Source organism: Scyliorhinus torazame, chromosome 8 (genome assembly GCF_047496885.1).
Source record: "Scyliorhinus torazame isolate Kashiwa2021f chromosome 8, sScyTor2.1, whole genome shotgun sequence".
Classification (NCBI taxonomy): domain Eukaryota; kingdom Metazoa; phylum Chordata; class Chondrichthyes; order Carcharhiniformes; family Scyliorhinidae; genus Scyliorhinus; species Scyliorhinus torazame.
In genome coordinates this window covers 247000112-247026140 of record NC_092714.1, presented here as the reverse complement: position 1 = coordinate 247026140, position 26029 = coordinate 247000112, and the positions used below count along the sequence as shown (strand labels likewise).

The 26029-nt window shown below is 48.8% G+C and overlaps 1 long non-coding RNA gene across 1 annotated transcript in view; it reads right to left on the bottom strand.

The window, feature by feature from the left end:
• Window positions 1-21190: 21190 nt before the first annotated feature.
• The window catches only part of LOC140428505 (uncharacterized), a 68774-nt gene continuing 63935 nt past the window's right edge, over window positions 21191-26029 (bottom strand). Inside the window, exon 3 of the long non-coding RNA XR_011948800.1 lies at window positions 21191-25073. This is a non-coding gene — a long non-coding RNA (uncharacterized lncRNA). The remainder of the gene's footprint in view (window positions 25074-26029) is intronic.

Genomic DNA, 26029 nt, shown 5'->3' with positions numbered 1-26029 from the left:
TTGGCTGTCATGGCCTTACCTGAAATTAAATGATATTAGGTGATCTCCTCTGTTGCTAGTGTGGTGGAAAGGCCTCAAATTTGAGCGTTGCCGCCTGTGGCATTTTCCATCTGCACAAAGTAGGCATGGTGGCATGGTGGATGGTGTGACCAGGGGCAGTGATGACCTAGCCAAGAGTTACTATGTCCCAAGGATTGGGACAGGTTGTGACACTAACAGGAACCAGGCAAATCAAGCCATCCAATGGCAAGTGAAACTCACCCAGATGTTAGAAGATATTTTTTTGGCCCCTTTAAAAAGGGGGCATTGGTATATTCTTTCTAGGAAGGGCAAGAAGCGGGGGGGGGGGGGCATTGTGGTACTTCCAACATATCGGACGCCAATCTCTGGAATATTTAAATTGGGTAACTTCTGCTGAACTTGACAATTTTGGCAGAATTAATGCCAGGCATGTTGCAGAACATTGTGCTGCCATAAGGGGGGATATTGACCTGTGGTCTCAGTATCTTTGTGGAGTGATGGAGCCAATGTTATTAAAATGTTCACCCTAAATAGTATGTTCCTGAAGGTAAGTATGAGGGAGAACAATGGATATGATATGAGAAATAGAACAAACTCTTTATACCATCAATATAACCTATCAGTGGACAAAATGTACCAGTTATCTTATATTACGTTTTCTATTTACATGACAGATAGATGTTGATAAATTGCAATAGTGATTGGCGCGTAAATTGGGGTTCAATCATTCACTGTGGATTAAAACTACAACCAATGCTCAGAGAATCATAAAACTTATTGCATAAAGATGGTTCTTCTCATATCCTCCCCCGTTCATTTGCCAGTTAAGCTTAACTCTTTACAGGCGGCAAGGTGATGCAGTGGTTAGCACTGCTGCCTACAGCCTTGAGGAACGGGTTCGATCCCGGCCGCGGGTCACTGTCCATGTGGAGTTTACACATTCTCCCCATGACTGTATGAGTCTCACCCCTACAACCCAAAGATGTGCAGGGTAGGTGGATTGGCCACACTAAATTGCCCCTTAATTGGAAAAACAATAATTGGGTACTCTAATTTATTTTTAAAAAAAATTTTTAAAAGCTGAACTCTTTACTTTCCGGTTACGGAACCTCCAGCCAATAGTAACAGTTCCTTTTCAGTTTATATTTAGAGTACCCAATTCATTTTTCCTAATTAAGGGGCAATTTAGCATGGCCAATCCACCTACCCTGCACATCTTTTGGGGTGTGGAGGTGAAATCCACACAAACGCGGGGAGAATGTGCAAACTCCACAAGGACAGTGACCCAGAGCCGTGATCGAACCGCGGACCTCGGCTCCGTGAGGCAGCAGTGCGAACCACTGCACCACCGTGCTGCCCGGTAACAATTCCTCTTTACGCACTGTTATTAAAATCCTTCATACTTATGAACACTTTCTGTTAAATGACCCCTTAACCTTCTCTGCTCATGGTGGAGCACTCTCAGCTTTTCCAGTGTATTCACATAGCTGAGTATTTTCATGGTCAATTAAAAAAAACTGGCAAGAATGTGGGAGCGAGTTACCATAATTTCGTTTATGAATAATGCATAATCACAAATTAAAAGGAAAGCATTAGGAACAGACATTTTCTGACGTTAGAAAAAAAACACAATGAGACAATTACACATACATTTTAAGGCTTTCAGAAACATCGCCCATTAATTTACTGATTTAGCTGTGTTACAATTCTGCTTTCCAATGCTGCAGATACACTGACAGCTCAAAAGGCTTCTGTACCAATTGAACCAGCAGAGACGAGTGGCGTGTATAGCATAGCTTTCAGTCTTAGCTCTCATTTTTGCAGAGTGTACAAACATTTCATTAAATTTATTGATGCAGGGGGTACTGAAGGCTATTTTCTGTGTGGCAGTGGCTATTTTAAAAGTACACTTCTCAGTTGCACAAATGGTAATTCCAATATATTGTTGAACTCTAGCATGAAGTGGATTCCGCAGAGATAACAGTCAGTTTCCGCTGGTGCCTTTATTATTTTGATTCGCTGTAATGATAACCTGCAACTAGGGCTTTTATAAGGAGTAAATGTAGCCACTGTAAGTCAACATCACAGAAATAAACACAATCAAGAGAACCTTTGAAATTCTGACCCTCAGTTAAACACTCCACAAGCAGCTGTCACGCCGGTTTCTCGTTGCAAAAGGTCTTTCAGTATAAACACATTCCCAGTGTTTTTTTCTGAAGACTCACAGCAAATTGCCAATCCACTCAGAAACACATTATTTTATTATCTTCCACAGTGTCTCAGGCGAAAAATGTGAACATCCCCTTTCACTTTGCAAAAACACATGGACGATGCCAGCCACCTGACTGTATAATAGCAATTGAGCTTCAGGTACAGTTATAAGTCGAAAGTCCATAAAAAGAATCGAAACTAGCATTTGATATGTCACCATCGAGATCAAAATCATGATGTTCAAGAGAAGGTGCACAGAAATCAAACAAACAAAAAGACCAAATTTGCATTTATCTAGCACCTTTCATGACATCTGGGCATTGCAAAATGCTTCCCAGTCAATTAAGTACTTCTAAAGTGTTGCCATGCTAGAGAAATGGAACAGCACATTGGACATAGCAGTATCCCACAGACTGCAATGGGATTATATTAACTGAGGGTTTTTTTTGCTGACTAATACAAAAGCAAAATATCGCTTGTGCGAAAAAGATTTACAATAAAAGCAAGTAAGGCAGCACCTGTGGAGAGATAAACAGAATTAATGAGCTGCCATGGTCCTTCTCCCCTACCCTAAGCTAAAATGTTGGGGCGAGAGCCCACCCACAATCCTGTGGACTGCCCCCAGTAATTTAACATTGGGAGCAGTGTTAATTGCTTTAAGGCGAGACATCCACCCCTATCATGGGAGGGAGTCCCGCATTAGAGAGGTGCCAGCCAATCAGGATTGGTTGCCAGCTCTGTAGTCCCAGCAGCCGAAAATGGGTGTGGGGGCCACAGCTGGGACTACAGGCCACACCACACCAAGGAGCCAGGTAAGTCTGGGTTCACGGATCTCAGCAAGAGGCATGTGGGGGTCTGGGTTCAAGAGGCTGGAGGGAGGGTTAAAGTGGGGGGCATAACCTGTTTGGACAGGGAGGGAGAGGGAGTTGCCTCCTATGGTCCAAGGGAGCCCCCATGTGAGTTCCTCCCCTTGTCTGACAGCAGCTCGTTCAGCTAAAGGTGCTGGCCCCACTGCGTGGTGTGGCCCTCCCTCGCTGCAGGGATTAAAGGTCCCAACAGGCCAAAGGGCACGTAGTGGGGTTGCCAATTACTGTGATTAAATATATTCCTGGAGGCTTCATCACATGACTTGCCCCACACACTTCAACCATTTGTCAGCCAACATGTACATACGTTTGACACAATCCTTTCCTAAACCAATGGGAAAGCAAAAAGACTCATTGCCCAATTGGATGATGCTTGAGTGTCAGCCAAACAGCCATTTTTCCTCCATTTTCAATATTTTTACATCTGATGAGGAGAAAATTTCAAAGAAAATGCCAAAATCGACAATCTTATTTTAGCATCCCGATGTTTCTTTTATGGGGAGGAAGTAGTGTAATGGCATTGTCACTGGATTAGTAATCCAGCGATCCAGCATAATGTTCTGCTAGACCCAGGTTCAAATCCCACCACAGCAGACGGCGAAGTTTAAATTCAATAATAATCTGGAATTAAAAGTTTAATGATGACCATGAAACCATTGTCGATTATCGTTAGAGCCCCATCTGCATTGCTGCTTCACGGCGCCGAGGTCCCAGGTTCGATCCTGGCTCTGGGTCACTGACCGTGTGGAGTTTGCACATTCTCCCTGTGTTTGCGTGGGTTTCACCCCCACAACCCAAAGATGTGCAGCGTAGGTGGATTGGCCGCACTAAATTGCCCCTTAATTGGAAAAAATGAATTGGGTACTCTAAATTTATTTTAAAAAAAGAACCCCATCTGGTTCACAGGCATCCTTTTAAGGAAGGAAATTTGCCATTCTTACCTGGTCTGGACTACTGCAGACCCACTGCATTGTGGTTGACTCTTTACTGCTCTCTGAATTGGCCCAGCAAGCCACTCAATTCAAGGGAAATTAGGGATTGGCAACAAATGCCGGCCTTGTCAGTGAGCTGAAGCGGGGGAGAGATTGGTAATGGTGTGGAGGTGGATGTAGGCGGCCTTGGTAATAGAGAGGAGGCCCGGGGCGAAGGCAGTCATTGAGGCGGAGTTTGGCATCGGGCGAGCAAGTGAGACCCCTCTGAGTTAATAATAAGAATAATCTTTTATTGTCACAAGTGTGAAGTTACTGTGAAAAGCCCCTAGTTGCCACATTCCGGCACCTGTTCGGGTAAGCTGGTACGGGAATTGAACCCACGCTGCTGGCCTAGGTCTGCATTACAAACCAGCTATCTAGCCCACTGAGCTGCTAAACCAGCCCCCAGAGTTATGGTTCCCCTTGGCACCCCCACTAACCACCACCACCCCTGTCCTCCACCACCCCCTCCACCACCACCCACACACACACCCTCCACCAACACTCCCTCCACTACCACCATCAAACACACCCTCCACCTCCCCTCCTCCACCATTCCCTCCACCACCACCCCCACACACCCCTCCACTACCACCCCCACACACCCCCTCCACCACCACCCCCACACACCCCCTCCACCTCTCTTCCACCACCCCCTCCACCACCACCCCCACACACCCCCTCCACCACCACCCCCACACACCCCCTCCACCCCTCTTCCACCACCCCTCCACCACCACCCCCACACAACCCCTCCACCACCACCCCCACACATCCCCTCCACCACCACCGCCCCTCTTCCACCACCCCCTCCACCATCACCCCCCCCCCACCCCTCCACTACCACCCACACACCCCCCCCCCCTCCACCACCACCCCCTACACCACCACCCTCACACACACCCTCCAGCATGGTAGTACAAGTGGATAGCATTGTGGCTTCACAGCTCCAGGGTCCCAGGTTCAATTCCCCGCAGGGTCACTGTCTGTGTGGAGTCTGCACGTTCTCCCCGTGTGTGCGTGGGTTTCCTCCGGGCGCTCCGGTTTCCTCCCACAGTCCAAAGACGTGCAGGTTAGTTGGATTGGCCTGAGAAATTGCCCTTAGTGACCAAAAAGGTTAGATGGGGTTATTGGGTTACGGGGATAGGGGGGGAAGTGAGGGCTTAAGTGGGTCGGTGCAGACTTGATGGGCCAAATGGCCTCCTTCTGCACTGTACATTCTATGTTCACCACCACCACCACCCCCACCAGCACCCCCACACCCCCCCTCCACCACCACCACCTGCCACCCCAACCTGCGATCCAATCATAGAACTTGTCTTGTGTCTTGCTGGATCTCCTGGCCCTTCTGATGCCCCCCCCCCCCTCCCTCCCCAGGACGACACTGACTTCCTGTCACAGCTGTCTTCAATACCCTCCACCATCCTAGAGACACTCACCTTGGTTGGGCATGGTTAGCGAAGAGGCTCCTGCGGCATTGTGTGGTGCGCACCCCACACATGCACTGGTAAATCAGGTGGAGGTAGGAACCCCCAAGGGAGCATATGGTCAAAGGGTGGCCCGACCCCAGGGACTAGCTGCCGTCCGGTCGGGTTTTGGGCCTCTGGAAAGGACGGTCCCATTTATAGTGGAGATGCAGTCTCGGAGCCAGGGACTACAGAGGGTGTCGGCAACCATCCAGCACCTTCAGACGCAGTTGGAGGAATCCAACCGTGTGCAGCAGCAGGTGGTGGTGCCGACCATGCGTGCCACCGAGACCAACACCGTATGGGTGGTGTCCACGGCCTTGGCAGCGAAGGTTTTGGCCATGGGTCAGGATGTCCAAGGCCTGGGCACTCTGTGCGCATGGTGGCTGTGGCCCAGGACAGGGCTGCCCTATCACAGGCAGCCATGTACAAGGGCCACGTGGACATTGCAGCGGAGATTCACAGTGGTCCATGGCTGAGGGCATTGGCGGCATTGTTCGGGCGCTGGCCGATGTAGCCCAGTCCTAAAGGGACGTGGCACAGTCACTGGCTGATGTGGCACAGACCCAAAACATGGTGGCACAGTCACCGTGGCCATGGCCGCGGGTGTCGAGACCCTGGTCGGGACGGGTGCCGGACTCCAGGACCGGCAGTGCCAGGTGGTGGGGGAGCCTCAGAGTTTAGCTCTCCTCTCGCCCTCATCCCATGGTGCAGCCAGGGAGGGGAGGAGGTGATGGGGCCTGTGCCGTGACTCCTGCAGGGTAAGTGCCGGAACACCACAGCGCCTCCATCTTCCCCCCTGTCCCTGGCACATCTGGGCAGTGGGCAGAACAGGATGGCACCACGCCACCTGGGACACCCGAGCAGCTGCCAGCCCATCCAGGCCCGGGCACCCCAGAAGACGGCTACCAACGGGGACCAAGGTCGCAGGATGGGAATCACAGCAGGCTGCCTCCACTCCTGATGTACCACCTGGGGGTCCACCTAGATGTAGTTTTAGGGCCCGTAAGGCCTGAAAGGTAGATACCAGTTAAGTTGACAGGGGTGCAGCACATAGTATAGGGGCTTGAGCACAAACATGTATAGATATATGTTCACATTAAAAACACGTTCACGACTTTAAAACCTGCCTCGCTGCTCTGTCGGAATTGCATGAAGGATGGGTTGGTCTGGGCTGACCGCAGAGGGGGAAGTGGGGCAGGGGGCAGATGCATGGTCATTGGGTTTGGTCATGGGCCAGGGCCCCCAGTTCAACCAGCGTTCACCGCTCCAGTGTCCCATCCCTATCCATCTCTCCCCCCACTGTGCCCACCTGCGCCACCCCCCTAGGGTTCGATGATACCATGTGATGGATCACCCATGCAGGGATCACCCAAGTGGACGGTGGAAAGCGTACCGTGAGTCAGACACCATCAAACGGTGCGGAGCACCAGAACTCACTCCACAGCAGATCATCATCCTCCTCCATCCCATGGACCAGGCACGCTTTTACTGCCAACCCAGGGCCCGCACCCCAAAGTGAGGCAGGAATCACTTAGGGTGTTGTAGGGGGGGGGGGGTGTGTTCACAGAAGGAGGTGGTCTGCCCTGCATGTTCCCCACCGCCATCCCCACATCCACCCCGGCTATTCCCCCTGGCACTCCGCCCTCCGCATCCCTGGCCCAGTCAGTGCCGGGCACCGTGGGGGCCTCTGGCCCTGGCGCCCATCAATGCTGCCAATGGTACCAGTGGTTGGCGCTACTCATGCAAGTGGTACGCTGCGTGGCCCCCGTCCGGAACATCCTGCAGGGACTACTGTGGGCATTGCCTTGGGTGGGCCGCATGCTGCCCCGCCGGTGGGTGGTGGCTAGTTAGGGGGAGGGGGGGAGTTGGTAGGATGGGGGCTGAGGTGCGGGGGTGGGGCTACCCATGCGGCCAGTGGCACTCTGCAGAATCACGGACCACGGTGGGCGGTCAGTGGGGTGCGCAGCAAGATGGCTGCCTTGCAGGCCACAGCAATGGCGGCCATGCCCCAATGCCCAGGTCCGGGGGGGGGGGGAGGGGAGTCACCCAGAACCCACTGCCCATCCCCTGGTCATCCCCCGTCACCCTCCGCGGCCCCCTCCCCCCCCCCCCCGCCCCAGGCCTGGCAGATGTTACCCTCCCACCAGCCAGCCCTGCCAGTGCCTCTGCATGTCCAACCTCCTCGCTCTCCCTCGTCAGCCACTTTTGAAACCACAAGTGAAACCCGCCATCAGTAATGCCCCTGGCGGAGGCAGAGCATCGCGCAGACCCCGGAGAATACCGGAGTAGAACGCATTGACGCCACTGTCGAGGCACCGGAGCATGGCATTCTGCCGATCGCCAACCGCCCAGCGCGTTTTTAGCTTCACGACCGATTCTGCGCCCAACCGGCTATCCCAATTCCGGTGTCGGCTGACGGAGAATCCCGCCCTATGTTTTTGGATACTGTCATAAAAGCATAGCACGTAAATGAGAAATACACTTGGCGGACACCAGGGGCAATGGCGTTGGTGTGGGAAGAGAAACTATTCTCTGGCTGTGACTGAATATAATGGAATGAAATGAGATATGGCAGCCCTACCCAGCTGGGTGAGGAAGGAGAGGTTTGGGAGGAGGATGCCAAATTTCGCAGATAAGTTGAAAACAATGAGGAGGGATAGTTCATCATATAGTAAGTCACAATCTAATGCTAAATTATTCTTTTTATTAAATAACTTCCGTATGTGCACTATTTCCTTGTCTTAGGTTTCTGACTAATGTGAAACCTTTTTTTTTAATACGTAAATTTAGAGTTCCCAATTCTTTTTTTCCCACTTAAGGGGCAATTAATCAGAGTATCCCCCCCCCCCTCCCCGTACATTGGTACTGAGGGGAGTGTACCTGTTTCTCCAACACAAAATTAGTGTTTTTACCGTTTGGCCTTGTATATATTTTTACTGTTTTAATAAAAAGATATGGCCAATCCACCTACCCTGCAGGGTTGTGGGGGTGAGACCCACGCAGACACGGGGCGAATGTGCAAACCCCACACAGACAGTCACCCGGGGCCGGGATCGAACCCGGGTCCTCGGCGCCCTGAGGCGGCAGTGCTAAAGACTAATCTGAATACTTCGTGGACATTCCAAACGGGAAAAATTTAATTTGACAGTCAAGAAACATCCAATGGACTTTCCAATTAACCAAGACGGCGCACCATAAGGGCGGACATATTGGCCGCCCAATAGCAGAGGGAGTTATGGCATTTGGAGGCTGTGATGAAACCTGCAGTCGATAATGCTAACAGTGAATCCTGAGTTAGAATCTCCAGAGCTTTATTTGCAACACCGACAACCTTCTGGAACCAGTGAGAATGAAGCCACTGCTAGTAGATGTGAATCAGAATTAATGGTCAGGCTACCACTGAGGACATTTGCCCTTCATTAAAAAGAGAACCAGGATCCTGGTTGGCAGCAGCCGTTGCTAGCAGGCCTGAGACTGTGCAGGCATCAGTCGAGTCTGCAGTTAAAATGGCTACCTATCCTGGGGACTTGATGTGACTTTGCTATTACATTTCAGCCCCCTCTCATTTGAGTCGGGCTGCCTTCCCTTGCAGGATCTCAGGCTGGTTAAAACTAGGTGATGAAAGGGCAGCACGGTGGCACACGTGGTTAGCACAGTTGCCTCACGGAGCCGAGGTCCCAGGTTTGATCCCGGCTCTGAGTCACTGTCTGTGTGGAGTTTGCACATTCTCCCCGTGTTTGCGTGGGTTTCTCCCCAACAACCCAAAGATGTGAAGGGTTGGTGGATTGGCCACACTAAATTGCCCCTGAATTGGAAAACATTAATTGGATGAACTAAATTTATAAAAAACGTTTTTTTTAAAATTAGGTGGTGAAGGACTCGGAATGCAAGGACAATCTCCACCCACACAATCTTAGGGCCGGATCTGACACCGGGATTAATCGGTGGTGTCCTCTGACCATGACAGTGGCGCCAGTCCCAGAGCAATTCATGGTCCGTTAATGGGCTAGCATCGGCGCCATGTGGAACTCGAGTGATTACAATGGCAAATGGTGTCTGATTCAACAGGGTCGGGATTGCCACTCGAGAGGCTGACAAGCTGCAGCTGCATACACCAGCCGCAACACCCCGGAGCACCACCGGGGACGACACTGACTTTCCGTCACTGCTGTCTCCAACACCCTCCACCATCGCAGAGCCACGTACCTCGGTTGGGCACTTTAGGGAAGAGGCTCCTGGGGCATTATCTGATGCGCACCATACATGTGCAATGGTACAGCAGGTGGAAGTAGGAAGCCCCGAGAAGACGGACGGTCGGGGGCCGGCCTGACCCCAGGGACTAGCTGTCACCCAGAAGGGTCTCAGGCTTCTGGACAGGGCGGTCCCATCGATGCTGGAGACACACAGCCGAGGACTCCATGAGAGGTTGCCAGCAATTGTCCAGTGCCTGCAGGTGCAGTTGGAGGAGGTCACTTGCCTGCAGGAGCAGGAGGCGGTGCCGACCATGTGTGCTACCCAGGCAAACACCGCACAGGTGGCGTACGCGGTGGAGACCTTGGAGGATAAAGGCGTTAGCCATGGGTCCGGCTGTGCAAGGACTGGGGCACTCTGTGTGGGCGATGGCCGCGAGAGAGGACAGGGCTGACCTGTCACAGCCATCTTTGTACCAGGACATTGCAGCAGCGCTCCACAATTTGTCCAAGTCACAGCGGGTCATGGCTGCAGAACTGGCAGCGCCAAGTGGCGGGTGTGCTCCCGGAGCTCACTCCAGCCACACCCCCACAACAAGGAGTAGCCAGGGACAATCGGGCACACTGAGGGAGGAGAAGACGATGGGGCCCATGCCGTTGACTCCCGATGGGCAGCGGGCAGAACAGGGTGGCACCATGCCACCTGTGACACACAAGAGACTGCCAGGCCTGCCCGGGCCCGGTTGCTCCAGAGGACGGCCGCCAAAGAGGATACCTGTCAAAGGGCAGGCACTGCAGTAGGCCGCCTCCACCCCTGATGTACCACTTGGGGATCCACCAAGTTGCGTTAGGGTCCGTAAGGCCTGAAAGTTAGACACCTGTTAAGTTGGCACAGGTGCAGCACATAGGATAGCATTAACTGGGCTAGGGCACAGATTGTACAATAATGTTCACCTTTTCACAATAAACACCTGTGCACAAACGTTTCAATCTGCCTCGGTGCTCCGTCAGAAGGATGTGGGGGATGGGGTGGGCTGGCCTAGGCTGGGCTGGGTTGGGCTGTGGGAGGGGGTGGGTGCAGATGGCGGTCATTGGAGGTGGGCACAGGCCAGCGACCCCAGTTCAGCCACCGCTCATTGCTCACCGTCCCTGTACTCAGTCCCCCCCCCCCGAGCAACCGTCCCCACCTCCAGCACTCTAAGTGTTCAGTGGAACCGTGTGATGGAATGGCCAATTCTCATGCAGGGATCATGCAGGCGGACAGTAGACAATGCTACCATCTGCAGGAGTCAGACATTGTCAAACGATGCAGAGCAGCAGATCTCATCCTGCAGCGGATGGTTGTCATCCACCAACCCAGGGCCAACACCCATAGTGAGGCAGGTAGGAATCATGGAGGGGGTTAAAGGTGTGGGGCAGGGGTTTGGCGGGGTGTTGGTACAAGGAAGGTGGACATGGGATGGGGCAGTTTGCTGGGGGCAGGGGGGGTTGTGGGGGTGGGACGGGATGTTTCTGCCACCAGCCAGGCCCCGTAGTCAGCGGAACTTGTGGCGATTAGAGCATCACGTGCGCAGCAGCCCTGGTCCCATGTGCAGCCTCCTGTGCCTGCCCGGACCCATGTCCTGCCCATCTCCGCCCTCCCCTGCACCCACCTCATCAGACAAGGCCTGGTGTTCATCCTCCTCCTCCTCCATGTCGCCACACTGCTGCACGATGTTGTGGAGTTTGCAACAGGCCACCACGATGTGGGAGACTCTCCCAGCGCCATACTGGAGGGCCCTCCCAGAGCACCAGTCCAGGCACCTGAATCACATCTTCATCGCACCGTTCCATTGCGGTGCTGGTCACGGCATGGGCATCATTGTGCGGGTCTCTGTGTTTGTCTGTTGCCTCCGGATAGGCGTCTTGGGCCATGACCACAGTGGCCAACCCCTGTCGCTCAGGAACCAACCCCTCACCTGAGGATGCGCCTCGAATGTGTCAGGAACAGTCGAGTGTGCTAGGGTGAAGGCGTCGTGCACACTGCCCGGGTATCGGGCACAGACCGGGTGCCAGGGTGCGTGATGTCTCGGATCATGTTTTCGAGATCCTTAAGGGAGAGGGGGAGCAGCCCCAAGTCGTGGTCCACACAGGTACCAACGACATAGGTAGGAAAAGGGATAGGAATGTAAGGCAGGAATTCAGGGAGCTAGGGTGGAAACTTCGATCTAGGACAAACAGAGTTATTACCTCTGGGTTGTTACCCGTGCCACGTGCTAGCGAGACGAGGAATAGGGATAGAGAGGAGTTGAACATGTGGCTACAGGGATGGTGCAGGAGGGAGGGTTTCAGATTTCTGGATAATTGGGGCTCATTCTGGGGTCAGTGGGACCTCTACAAATGGGATGGTCTACACCTGGACCAGAGGGGTACCAATATCCTGGGGGGAGATTTGCTAATGCTCTTCGGGAGGGTTTAAACTAGTTCAGCAGGGGCTGGGGAACCTGAATTGTAGCTCCAGTATACAGGAGGTTGAGAGTAGTGAGGTCATGAGTAAGGTTTCAAAGTTCAGCAATGTACCGGCAGGCAGGAAGGTGGTTTAAAGTGTGTCTTCTTCAATGCCAGGAGCATCCGGAATAAGGTGGGTGACCTTGCGGCATGGGTTGGTACCTGGGACTTCGATGTTGTGGCCATTTCGGAGACATGGATAGATCATAGATCATAGAATTTACAGTGCAGAAGGAGGCCATTCAGCCCATCGAGTCTGCACCAGCTCTTTGAAAGAGCGCCCTACCCAGCCCTACACCTCCACCCTATCCCCATAACCCAGTAATCCCACCCAACACTAAGGGCAATTTTGGACACTAAGGGCAATTTAGCATGGCCAATCCACCTAAACTGCACATCTTTGGACTGTGGGAGGAAACCGGAGCACCCGGAGGAAACCCATGCACACACGGGGAGAACGTGCAGACTCCGCACAGACAGTGACCCAAGCCGGGAATTGAACCTGGGACCCTGGCGCTGTGAAGCAATTGTGCTAACCACTATGCTACCGTGCTGCCCTTTAGGTAGAGCAGGGGCAGGAATGGTTGTTGCAGGTGCCGGGGTTTAGATATTTCAGTAAGCACAGGGAAGGTGGTAAAAGAAGGGGAGGGGTGGCATTGTTAGTCAAGGACAGTATTACGGCGGCAGAAAGGACGTTTGATGAGGACTCATCTACTGAGGTAGTATGGGCTGAGGTTAGAAACAGGAAAGGAGTGGTCACCCTGTTAGGGGTTTTCTATAGGCCTCCGAAAAGTTCTAGAGATGTACAGGAAAGGATTGCAAAGATGATTCTGGATAGGAGCGAAAGCAGCAGGGTAGTTGTTATGGGGGACTTTAACTTTCCAAATATTGACTGGAAACACTATAGTTCGAGTACTTTAGATGGGTCCATTTTTGTCCAATGTGTGCAGGAGGGTTTCAGACACAGTATGTAGATAGGCCAACGACAAGCGAGGTCATATTGGATTTGGTACTGGGTAATGAACCAGGGCAGGTGTTAGATTTGGAGGTAGGTGAGCACTTTGGTGATCGTGACCACAATTCGATTACGTTTACTTTAGTGATGGAAAGGGAAAGGTATACACCGCAGGCCAAGAGTTATATCTGGGGGAAAGGCAATTATGATGCGATGAGGCAAGACTTAGGATGCATCGGATGGAGAGGAAAACTGCAGGGGATGGGCACAATGGAAATGTGGAGCTTGTTCAAGGAACAGCTACTGCGTGAAGGATGGGTGAGTAAATTTTCAGATGACACTAAAGTCGGTGAGTTGTGGACAGTGCGGAAGGATGTTACAAGTTTTCGAGGGACATAGATAAGCTGCAGCGCTGGGCTGAGAGGTGGCAAATGGAGTTTAATGCAGAAAAGTGTGAGGTGATTCATTTTGGAAGGAATAACAGGAAGACGAAGTACTGGTCTAATGGTAAGATTCTTGGCAGTGTGGATGAGCAGAGAGATCTTTGTGTCCATGTACATAGATCCCTGAAAGTTGCCACCCAGGTTGAGAGGGTTGTTAAGAAGGCGTAGGGGGTGTTAGCTTTTATTGGTAGAGGGATTGAGTTTCGGAGCCATGAGGTCATGTTGCAACTGTACAAAACTCTGGTGCGGCCGCATTTGGAGTATTGCGTGCAATTCTGGTCGTTGCATTATAGGAAGGATGTGGAAGCATTGGAAAGGGTGCAGAGGAGATTTACCAGAATGTTGCCTGGTATGGAGGGAAGATCTTATGAGGAAAGGCTGAGGGACTTGAGGCTGTTTTCGTTAGAGAAAAGAAGGTTAAGAGGTGACTTAATTGAGGCATACAAGATGATCAGAGGATTGGACAGGGTGGACAGTGAGAGTCTTTTTCCTCGGATGGTGATGTCTAGCGCGAGGGGACATAGCTTTAAATTGAGGAGAGATAGATATAGGACAGATGTCAGAGGTAGGTTCCTTACTCAGAGAGTAGTAAGGGCGTGGAATGCCTTGCCTGCAACAGTAGTGGACTCGCCAACACTAAGAGCATTCAAATGGTCATTGGATAGACATATGGACGATAAGGGAATAGTGTAGATGGGCTTTAGAGTGGTTTCACAGGTCGGCGCAACATCGAGGGCCAAAGGACCTGTACTGCGCTGTAATGTTCTATGTTCTATGACGTATATCTCATGGTTACATTCCAGCTGCACGTTAATCAAGTGGAACCCTTTTCAGTTTATGAAGACCACCCCTTCATGTGCCGGTGCCCATAGGGGGACATGCATCTCGTCGATCACCCCTTGGACCTGGGGCATCCTGGTGATGGCTGAAAACCCTGCTGCGTCCTGGTAGGCTCGGTCCACGGTGAAGTTAATATACTGTGCTGAGTGGGCACACACCATAATGGCGTGGGTGCACCTGTGCACCAAGATCTGTGAGATTCGGACAGGTCCCAACTCAGGGCCTGGAAGGACCCCGTGGCTTAAAGGTTCAAAGCGACCGTCAGCTTGTCAGCCACTGGGGGTGGCTGTCCTCCCCCATTCCCGCACGGTTTGGATTGGGTTGGATTTGTTTATTGTCACATGTACCGAGGTACAGTGAAAAGTATTTTTCTGCGAGCAGCTCAACAGATCATTAAGTACATGAAAAGAAAAGGAAATAAAAGAAAGTACATAATAGGGCAACACAAGGTACACAATGTAACTACATAAACACCGGTAATGGGTGAAGCATACAGGGTGTAGTGTTAATGAGGTCAGTCCATAACAGGGTCGTTTAGGAGTCTGGTAACAGCGGGGAAGAAGAAGTTTTGAGTCTGCGGGGAAGAAGCAGTTTTGAGTCTGTTCGTGCGTGTTCTCAGACTTCTGTATCTCCTGCCCGATGGAAGATGTTGGAAGAGTGAGTAAGCCGGGTGGGAGGTGTCTTTAATTATGCTGCCCGCTTTCCCCAGGCAGCAGGAGGTGTAGATGGAGTCAATGGATGGGAGGGAGATTTGTGGGATGGACTGGGCGGTGTTCACGACTCTCTGAAGTTTCTTGCGGTCTTAGGGCGAGCAGTTGCCATACCAGGCTGTGATGCAGCCAGATAGGATACTTTCTATTGTGCATCTGTAAAAGTTGGTAAGATTTGGTTTCAGGTGCACCATGATCTAACAGATATGCCATACGATCCCCCTGCTCAGCCGGGGTCTTCGACAACATGCCCGCTCCAGCAGGTCCTTGAATGACAGGCGTGCAGGTACACAAGAGTCCTGATGCTGTGCCTCTTGCCCGCCTCCTCCTGGGCCTATTGGGCAGCCGGATCGCCATCCTCACCGGCACACTCCTGTTCCTCTGGGGCAGGCTTCACAGCTCAAGTGTCCTCCAAGAGCAGTTCCTGCTCGTACAGCCTCAGTGCATCCTCAGGGCTGCAACGGGTAGGTTGATGGCACCATTCCCGGTTGAATTCCCAAAACCACTGTCTGCAGGGGGTGAAAGACAGGCATGTTAGCATGGTGCATAGCCTTGTGCCCAACCAGGTCTAACAGGCTATACAGTGACCCCAGCGTGCACTGCAGCCCCTGAATCCACAGGTCCTTCTCTTCCCCCCCTCCCCCCCATCCCCACACCTACCCTCGGCCATTCCCCCGGCACTCTGCCCTCTGCACCGCACCCCTGACCCCGTTGGTGCCCGGCCCCGTGAGAGCCACTGGTCCCAATACCCGTCACTGCTGGCAGGGGTACCGGTGACCGCCCACCGTGGCCCGTGGCGGCGCTACCCATGCCAGTGGTATGCTCTGCGGCCCCCATCCGACGCGCTTCTGTAGGGGCTACCGTGGGCATTCTCCTTGATGCGAGCCGCATAGTACCCACCAACAGATGGCATCCGGTGGGGGAGGGGGAGTGGGGGTTGGAGCGGTGCAGGCGGGTGGAGGGAGGGGTTGGGGTTGGGGGTGTGTGTTGTGTGCATCCATACGGCCGGTGTCACTCTGCGCAACCACGGGCCACGGTGGGCAGTCAATGGGTGCACAGCAAGATGGCTGCCTTTCAGGCCGCGGCAATGACGATCCATGCCTGGATACCATCCCAGTCCTGGGATGCCATAGCCCAGCCCCTGGACATCCCGTCACCTCCCGCTACACCAACCTCCGGCCCTGGCAGATGGCCTCACCCCACCACAGCCAGCCATGGCAGCGTCAGGACCAGCAGCCCATGGTCGCGCCTCTGGGAACATGTTCTACCTTCTCTTTCTCCCTCAGCAGCCATGGCGCCTGTTTCCTGATTTTGAAAACCGTAAGTGAAACTCACTGTTAGTAATTCCTCCTAGCGGATGCGGGGCATTGCAGAAGCCCTGGAGAACACTGGGTCGGGCCCGTTAACGATATAACAATGATACTGTTTACAGTATGTGCAGAGTAGAATGCATTGACACTGCTGTTGAGGAACTGGAGCATGGCATTCCATCAGGTGCTTGGCACCGGCCATGATTTTCCTGCTCAAGTGCAATTCTCTGTCCAAACGTCCACAATTCCGGCGTCACTGGACGGAGAATCCCGCAAGTCTCCCCACCCACGTCAATCTGACTGTAAGTTAAATATCCACCTTTGTTTCTGGAGCCTGTGCTATAGGTAGTGATGCATTCATCTGCAGAGCCAACCTGAACTGTTCTCATAGTGGTCAGTGCACAAGATGAAAGTATCATTCCAGAAGACAGTACGACTGAAAGTCGCTCTTTACATATTATAAATCAGAGACGAGTGCCATAATTTAGGAGTAAAATACCCGGCACAAAATGTGAGCCGCATTTCCAACAGCAATGTTGTACATCCATATACGAAGCCCCTCTGCTTAAAAGATTGAGGTGCAAGCAGGTTCTGAACGCAAAGTGCCTTTTACAAATTGAGCACCAGTTTATTACAGCGGTGAGCTGAATTCGTCCTTCAGGCACCTGTATGTGAGAGTCAAATTATTTGTGAAGAGGCTGGTGCTAATAAAGATGGAGACGACAATCACAAGGAGCTCTTAACATCCATCCAATGCTTGGATTAATGTCCAACAATATCCAACTGAATTTTACTGCTGCGGTATTATTTTGATGTTTTAACAGTTTAGAAAAGAAATAACTGATTCTACAAGACTTATTGTTATTGCAAAGCATCAGAATCCTATGAAGTTATTTTAACCAAGCACAACTGAGCTACGAGGAGTTAATAAAACTGAATCATTTATCACTCCCGTTCTCAGTCAGAGAAAAACTGAATTGAGGCAGGTGGACTGCTGTGCGGAAAAGTAAATAATCTCGGACTATAGTCACAGCGAAAGGTCGCATGTTAGAAGCAGGTACCAGCAGTTAGGTATAAGTCTTTGAAATCATTGTTACAACAATAATTAAGAATATATTAATTGCAGAGGCGGAAGAAGCCGGTATTTTCATTTTGCAGGCTGTCATAACAATGATTATGCATTTAATCCTACAAACAAGCTTTGCAGGAATCAAGAATATACGGCTCATTCATAAATACTGCCACAAGCACAGTGGCCCTGATATACTGTTCAGCAAACGCAGGTTTGTTTATAGTTGCAAAATAAAAAAACGCCAAACTTCGAATGCCCAGTTAGTTAGTGTGCAGGATTAATGATGGCAGAACGTCGAGGCAGAATGGAATACAAGATAGATTTTTGGAATCATCATGATATACAACCAATATAAATTTAAAGTTCTCGCAAACGCTCCTCGCGCACCATACGATTACCTTTGTTAAATACCTGCCAGTATTACTACAAATGATCAAATGAAAGATTAAAAAGTACTGGTTTAAACCTCTTTGACCACAGCAAGGAAACTAGCCATTGAAAAGCTACAGGAGTGGAATCAAATGAAAGGCAAGTTTGCAATTGCCTCCGAGACAAATTATAATGCTATTTCCCGGTGGTAAAAGAACAGTTTTCCTGGAGATGGAGGAAAATGTACTTGACTGAGGAGGAAAGTAATGGAAACAGTGGCCAAATGTCAACAACAAATTGAAAACTCTTTGAGCTCCATAAGAACCAATTTGGCTGAATTTTCTTGAGCTATTGAGCCTTCTCGAGTTAGCAGCTGAGGATTAGTTTTGACCACTGCAACCACACAGAGGCCAGTTGTAGTAACTATGCTTTGGCCCTGGCATGTAATTAGATTAGTATCCTACACTATGTGGGCAGCACAGTAGCACAGTGGTTAGTGCTATTGCTTCATAGCGCCAGGGTCCCAGGTTCGATTCCTGGTTTGGGTCACTGTCTGTGCGGAGTCTGCACGTTCTCCCTGTGTTTGTATGGATTTCCTCCGGGTGCTCCGGTTTTGTCGCACAAGTTCCAAAAGACGTGCTTGTTAAGTAATTTGGGCATTCTGAATTCTCCCTCAGTGTACCTGAACAGGCGCCAGAATGTGACGACTAGGGGCTTTTCACAGTAACTTCATTGCAGTGCTAATGTAAGCCTACTTGTGACAATAATAAAGATTATTATTGCATAGATTTTTCTGGTATGGATGATTCAGTGACACAGTCACAGTCCAATAAAGTAATTTGGCGAGCGTATAAAATATTCTAAGAAGTTCTCGTGGTGTCTTCCGATGTTACTTGCAAAGCGGAGTTGAACACTGGTTATCCTCAACTGCACTGGTCTGCGGGTGACCGTCACATTTTCAGTAATGAGAGCATTGACAATGGTCTGCAGTTTCACCATGAGCTGTGGCGCATATGGTCAAAGACATATTACCCCTGACTAAGCAAAGGGTAGGAATAATTGTTGTTCCAGTTTGGATAGTTTGCTCGTGTAGAAACTTCACCCAGGTGCACCTAAACTACAAGCATTAACATCTGCAAAATGACTTGCACAATTCTCCCTCCCACAACTGTTCAGATTCCTTTATAAGAGGAATGGAATTTTTGCAAATATTGTGATGGTGCGGAAACACTTCTCGGATGAGGTTAAGCTGGGAACTGCTACAGTAGATTGAATCCCTGCATTATTTAACAAAGCTAATCAAATGTTATAAGAGGGTCTGTGAAGATATCACAATGAAGACAAACTTTAAATGATCAATGCTTCATTGCTAATAGAGTGGCAAGGATCATTTTGTCCAGTTGTGCATTCAGCTCAGTATTAACTATAACTAAGCTGGTTTAGCTCAGTTGGCTAGACAGCTGATTTGTGATGCAGGGCAAGGTCAGCAGCACAGGTTCAATTCCCGTGACGTTATTCTTCTCAACCTTGTCCCTCGCCCGAGGTGTGGTGATCCTCAGGTTAAACCACCACCAGTCAGCTCTTCTCCTCAAAGGGGAAAGCAGCCCATGGTCATCTGGAACTATGGCGACTTTACCTTAACTAGAATTGGCATTGCTGTTGACGCCAAGCCCAAGGAACCTGCTTCGGAAACTATCGCAACAGGTCAGAAATATCAGCGTCGTCAATTGTGCTGGCAGAAGTTGGCCAAATCCAGAACCATCAGGTTCAACTCTGCCATGCAATGTTATTCAATTGTATTATGGGGCGAAATTCTCCGGAAGCGGCGCGATGTCCGCCGACTGGCACCCAAAAAGGCGCAAATCAGTCGGGCATCGCGCCACCCCAAAGGTGCGGAATGCTCCGCATCTTTGGGGGCCGACCTTAAGAGGCTAGGCCCGCGCCGGATGAATTTCCGCCCCGCCAGATGGCGGAAAAGGCCTTTGGTGCCCCACCAGCTGGCGCGGAAATTACATCTCCGGGCGGCACATGCGTGGGAGAGTCAGCGGCCGCTGACGGCATTCCCGCGCATGCGCAATGGAGGGAGTCTCTTCCACCTCTGCCATGGTGGAGATCGTGGCGAAGGCGGAAGGGAAAGAGTGCCCCCATGGCACAGGCCCGCCCACGGATCGGTGGGCCCCGATCGCGAGCCAGGCCACTGTGGGGGCACCCCCCGGGGCCAGAATGCCCCGCGCCCCCCCCCCCCCAGGACCCCGGAGACCGCCCGCGCCGCCTTGTCCCGCCGGTAAGGTAGGTGGTTTAATCTATGCTGGCGGGACAGGCATTTTAGCGGCGGGACTTCGGCCCATCCGGGCCGGTGAATCGCGGGGGGGGGGGGGGGGGGGGGGGGGGCGCCCACCGGCTCGCCGCGATTCCCGCCCCCACCGAATATCCGGTGGTGGAGAATTCGGCAACCGGCGGGGGAGGGATTCACGCCAGCCCCCGGCGATTCTCCGACCCGGCGGGGGGTCGGAGAATCTCGCCCATGATCTCTGTAGAGCAAGCATTTTCAAAGTGGGGGTCACGGGCAAGTGTAGGGAGGGTCACAGAGCTACGCTTCACGGCGTTCCCTATCACGTGAATTCATGCGCAATAGCCCAGCAGCCGGCTTTTAACAATGCCGGCTTTAAAAATGACGGGCGCGACCAGCTAAAATAATGTAGGTGCACTAGCATTCATGCCCGCTCATCAGTGCGCATGCGCAGGGCCCAGCAAGGAGCACCACCTCCTCCTGACGTCAGCGTGCTGACCCAGGAGACAATTAAAAAAAAAATTCAATGCAATCTCCCTGCCTGAAGCCAGGCAGAGAACAGGCCATGCGCCCCGAATGTGAATCCTCCATTTTGTCAGCAGCAAACAAGTAAATGAGGCTCACCTCTCGCATAAAAAGTAAGAGAAAATGGTGGGTCGCGAATGTCAGCCAGTGAGGGTCGCGAAAGTCGGCCGCCGTGGGTCATGAAGGTTGGCCTGTTGGTAAAAATGGATCCCCGGAAATGAAGTTTGAAAAATACTGCTGTAGAGCCTGATAACGAATAAAGAGAAACTCAAACCTCCAGTTATTACTTGAAAGAACGGTCTGTGTGGAGTTTGCACATTGCCCCCGTGTTTGCGGCTTACCCCCACAACCCAAAAAAGATGTGCAGGGTAGGTGAATTTGTCACGCTAAATTACCCCCTAATTGAAAAAAAGAATTGGGTACTCTAAAAAATTTTTAATAATTGAAAGAACACGTCAAGATTTTATGTTCAAAACAAAAAGCTTTATTGTACAAGTATTAAACAAAGCAAGCACTAACTTAACATTGTCCAGAAATGGAGTGTTGCTGAAAAAAAATGCGTTATTTGTCAAAGCTTTTCATCTTGTACTCAGCAGGACAATCGCAAGATTATAATTTGGAAATACTTATCTAATAATAATAATCTTTATTGTCACATATAGGCTTATATTAATACTGCAATGAAGTTTCTGTGAAAAGCCCCTAGTTGCCACATTCAGGTGCCTGTTTGGGTACACAGAGGGAGAATTCAGAATGTCCAAATTACCTGTACTTTAGACGCAAAAAAATTAAACTGTAAATTTTACTTCCACCCAAGAGTTGTTTTATACGTTACACAATCACTGGATTTCATTCATTTCTCCTGAAATCAAACCAAGGTATGCCACAGCTCTCTGGAATTTCCTTCAGTTCTCCTTAGTATTCTTGGGAGGTTCAAGATTCTGGGGTCCTTCCGCAGCAGTTGGCCAAGCAATCCTCCAAATCCCTTTCAATACCTCACAATTGTAGATCCCTTCAGCTCAAGCATGGCCCTCACTCACATTCTTGCTCAGTGACTTTGAAAATAACCCCCTCCTTGGTTTCTTATGGTCCTCTACTGTGGTTCCCCCCAGGCTCCACTTGGCTTCTGACAGCCCTCTGCTGTGGTTCCAACTATTTAAAAGCTCCTCACAGATTCTCTCTCTGCCTGTCTCAAAGCTGTTGCCAAGTTGACCGCCTGTTTGTGTGAGAAAACAACCACATAAACTCCAAACAAAGAACAAATACCTCACTGCATAGTCTATTTTAGTGGAACATGGCATATCTGGAATATCCAAAAATAAAATTTTAACTAATTATCTTTTCCTTCAAAGAAGTCCTTTGACTCTGGGACCTACATAATTAATTTATATCTCTAACAAGATAACTGCAGTTATCCTGTTTCTACCAACTGATCCATCGAGGGGATCACCTGTTGTTTAGGCTTTTCCCATTTCCAACTCTGCTCTTAAATAAACACAGGCTACCCTTTGATTGGTACATACTTTAGGTTTGTTTACCAGCTTCTCTCTCACACACACACACACACACACACACACACACACGTGTTTCCATTTATTTAAATTCCCAAACTAAAAAAGTTATTCTTCTAAAATGTATATAGAAATACCCATTCATAGCATTTGTTTTTTTAAATTTAGATTACCCAATTATTTTTTTTTCCAATTAAGGGCCAATTTACACCGAACCTGCACATCTTTGGGTTGTGGAGGTGAAACCCTAGCAAACATGGGGAGAATGTGCAAACTCCACACGGACAGTGACCCAGGGCCGGGATTCAAACCCGGGTCCTCAGCACAGCAGTCTCAGTGCGAATCACTGCACCACGTGCCGCCCCTATAGCATTTGTTTTACACAACTGAAGCAGGTGGGAAACATATAAAAAAAACTTCTGAAATTGTTCATCACAATGTTAATTCAGTGCTTGGTAACAAAGTTCAGCATGACCATATCTCGTCCTGAAGAAACATTTTAAAATAATTTTTTCATACAGTAGTTTATATTCCAAAGGATTAGTGTTTTGTTACAAATGGTCACCATGATTCATTAAGTCTCCTATAAAGCCAGATTCAATTCCAACCCCAGCCAGCCTGCAATATCACACATTACACTTCATACAGATTCAAGAATTAATTTATTTACAATGCAATCAATTTTCTTCAGCGTCTCTGCTGACAACGTGAAAGAAGAAAACCAAGATTAATTTTTTTTTTAAAGCATGATGAGAATGTGATGAAAAATCTATTCTGAAGCATGTATTTCTAAAATGTATTTTATGATACCGACATATTGCCACTTTTGCACAGATAAGAAACAAGGGAAGTTAAAATTTGGTAGTCAGGTCCTAAGTATACTAAAGCCAAATGGCTGAAACTTCCAAACAGAGGGTAAATTAACACAGGCTTCGTGCCAGCTACAATAACATTTCCAAGAAGACAAATATTTTGCCTGTTCTCGTACGGCACACTGAGGGACATCAAATCTGTACAAGCACTTGTGCACAGACATCTTCATTCCAGTAAGGTCCACAGCATTACTCAGATCTACAGATGATCTCCCACAGCACACATTTACCAATTCAACCTTAGGATCCAGATCCAAATGTTCCAGATGCAATGTGAAACATTTTGTAACAATATGTATTGATTTTCATAAATAGTTACATTTGACTATTACTGCCGATATTAACACATACTTTCTATCTTAGAAAGCTTTGTATATATTTTAGCTTGATTTTGAATTGGTTACCTTCTTAATACAAAGAAAATATCCTATATAAAATAAAAACAACAGCAATGAAATTTACTTACATTTCAGAAGTATGCAAAGTGTGCTGGTGACCGTGACAAATGTGAGTTTCAATACATTTAATCATTGGAAACAATATTTTAAATCTAAAAGCAAACGATACATCTTCATGCAATGAACGCACCATTTCAACAGATCAGTAAATTTATATCACTGCAAATGGAATAAACATTATTGACAGAGAGATTCTTCATTTTATTGACTTCCACAAAATGCAAAGGAAAGCTCTCCAGTCACATTGTGATGTATGACATCTGAAAATTTCCATCCACAATGTGTTTGAAGCAGTTATAATTTATGATCTTAATATGAACAATTGTGCAATGACCTTCCACCACAAAATAAATGGAAAATCTCAAACACAACATCAATGAAAATGTAAAGGCAACAAGAGACAAACTACCCCCAATAGGTTTCTAGCTTTAAAGGCATCGTCAGGAGGCTTCTGTTTTAAAAAAACGTTAGAGAGGGAAAAGGGAGATATTTCAACTGATCTTCAGTCTTAAAGATCACATCAAAATACACAGGACATATTAGCAGGATGGAAAGTTCTGGTCATCTAAATTCAATTCTCGTCTGAACACAGGTCTCAAATGTTGCTGGGCTGCTTAACTCAGATTTGCAAATTAATTTCAAAGTGTTTTTATGTTACGGTCTTGCTGTTAGCTACTGACATGCCAGTCTCACTGAACCCCATGCACAAGGTAACATTCTCAATTCTTTTGTCACAGAGACCCATGCCCTGAAATGTCCAAGAAGGGATGTTACAGAAAACAAAATAGCCATTAACATTGCTCCGTGGCATTGGTAGGTGGAAAGGTCTGAAGTTACAAGGGAAACCAAGAGATGCCTCGTGGGATCCAGCCTAGGTTTTTTGGAGTGATTTTGCAATTCTTATGCCTGCAAAATAAATATGCTGAATTATATCTAGCGTATTGGGGCACATGAAGTGATCTGAACTCCTATTTGGTCCCTGAAGACTATGGAAAACAGAACGCCAATGATCACACATGCACATGACTAAATTGTTGCAAGCACTTATCCCCATTTACTATTCAGGGAGCATTACTGCATGTAAGTTGCTCTCCTGAGATCACAGTCCATAAACCTTTAGTTGTACTCGTGTGTAGCTACTTTCAATGAAGTCTCGGTGTAAAATCAGTAACATAATGAAGATGGTTACAAATTGGCAATTTTTCAAATTTTCAGAGGATGCAAGAAAGATGGGATAATAAAATTGCTGTTGCAACATTCTTGTGACAAACTATCTTTTATGTAATTAACACCGAATTTAAAAAAAATGTTTATTCAGGAACAATGAGTGCAAAAGCAGAACCACCTCAGATATTTCCATGTGATTCTCATTCCACTCCGTTCTCTTCCAGTAATCTATCTCTTCTTTTTGCTCTCTTTCTTGGCTTTCTTGCCCGATGAAGGAGTTGTTGGTTTCAGCTTTTTAGTGACGTCCAAAGGCTTTGACTCCGATTGGTCCCACTCCTGAAGTTTGGATGAAAACAAAATATTTAAAAACTATTCAATAACATTAAAAAATATCAAAAAATTATCAAAAAATTAACATTCTTCCAAATTTATGGTACATTCTAATGATGGGAAAGGTTTAATAAGGGCCCAATGCAAAGACATTTCACAAGAGTTAACAACTTTGCTGACAAACCTATTATGTGGCACTTTATCAAATGTCTTTTTGAAATCTATGTGCGCCACATCAAGGACATTGCCTTCATCAACTCATTCTATTATCTCATCAAAAATATTAAGTTAGTCAAACACAATTTGCCATTAATAAATCCATGCTAATTTCCTTTTATTAATTCACACTTGTCCAATGGACTGTTAATTTTCTCCCAGATTATTGCTTCTAAAAGATTTTCCACCACCAACATTAAACTGTCTGTCCTAGGTTTACCCTTGGTTGCTGAGTTGCTGGGTTTACCCTTACACTTTTGGTGTATTAATTGCAATTCCACTTTCCTCTAGCAATATCCCCATATCCAAGGAGGATTCAAATCGTATGGTCAGTACAGTTACAATTTATATTCTTTCCTCAACATGCTCAGATCAATCCCATTTGGCCCTGGTGACTTATCGACTTAAGTATCGACAGCCTTTCTAGTATCTCCTGCTTATCAAGTTTTAGCTCATGCAGAATCTTGCACCATTACTTTGGCAGCATCTTCTTTCAGCTGCAATGTATTCATTTAGTACCTCAGCCTTGTCAGTCCATAATCAGCCCTGTTCCATATGAAACATAGGGATGTCCAGTCAGGAAAAAAAGATCAAGATTACCTAGCGTTCCTTTCACTAACCTGGTAGTTGCATAATACAACAATAATGGAGTGGTTGACTAATTTTGGTCACCAATCTAGGTCAATTATTCTACAATAGACTCGGTTAAGACATGAAGTGCTCAGTGGTGAAGCTTAGCATATAAG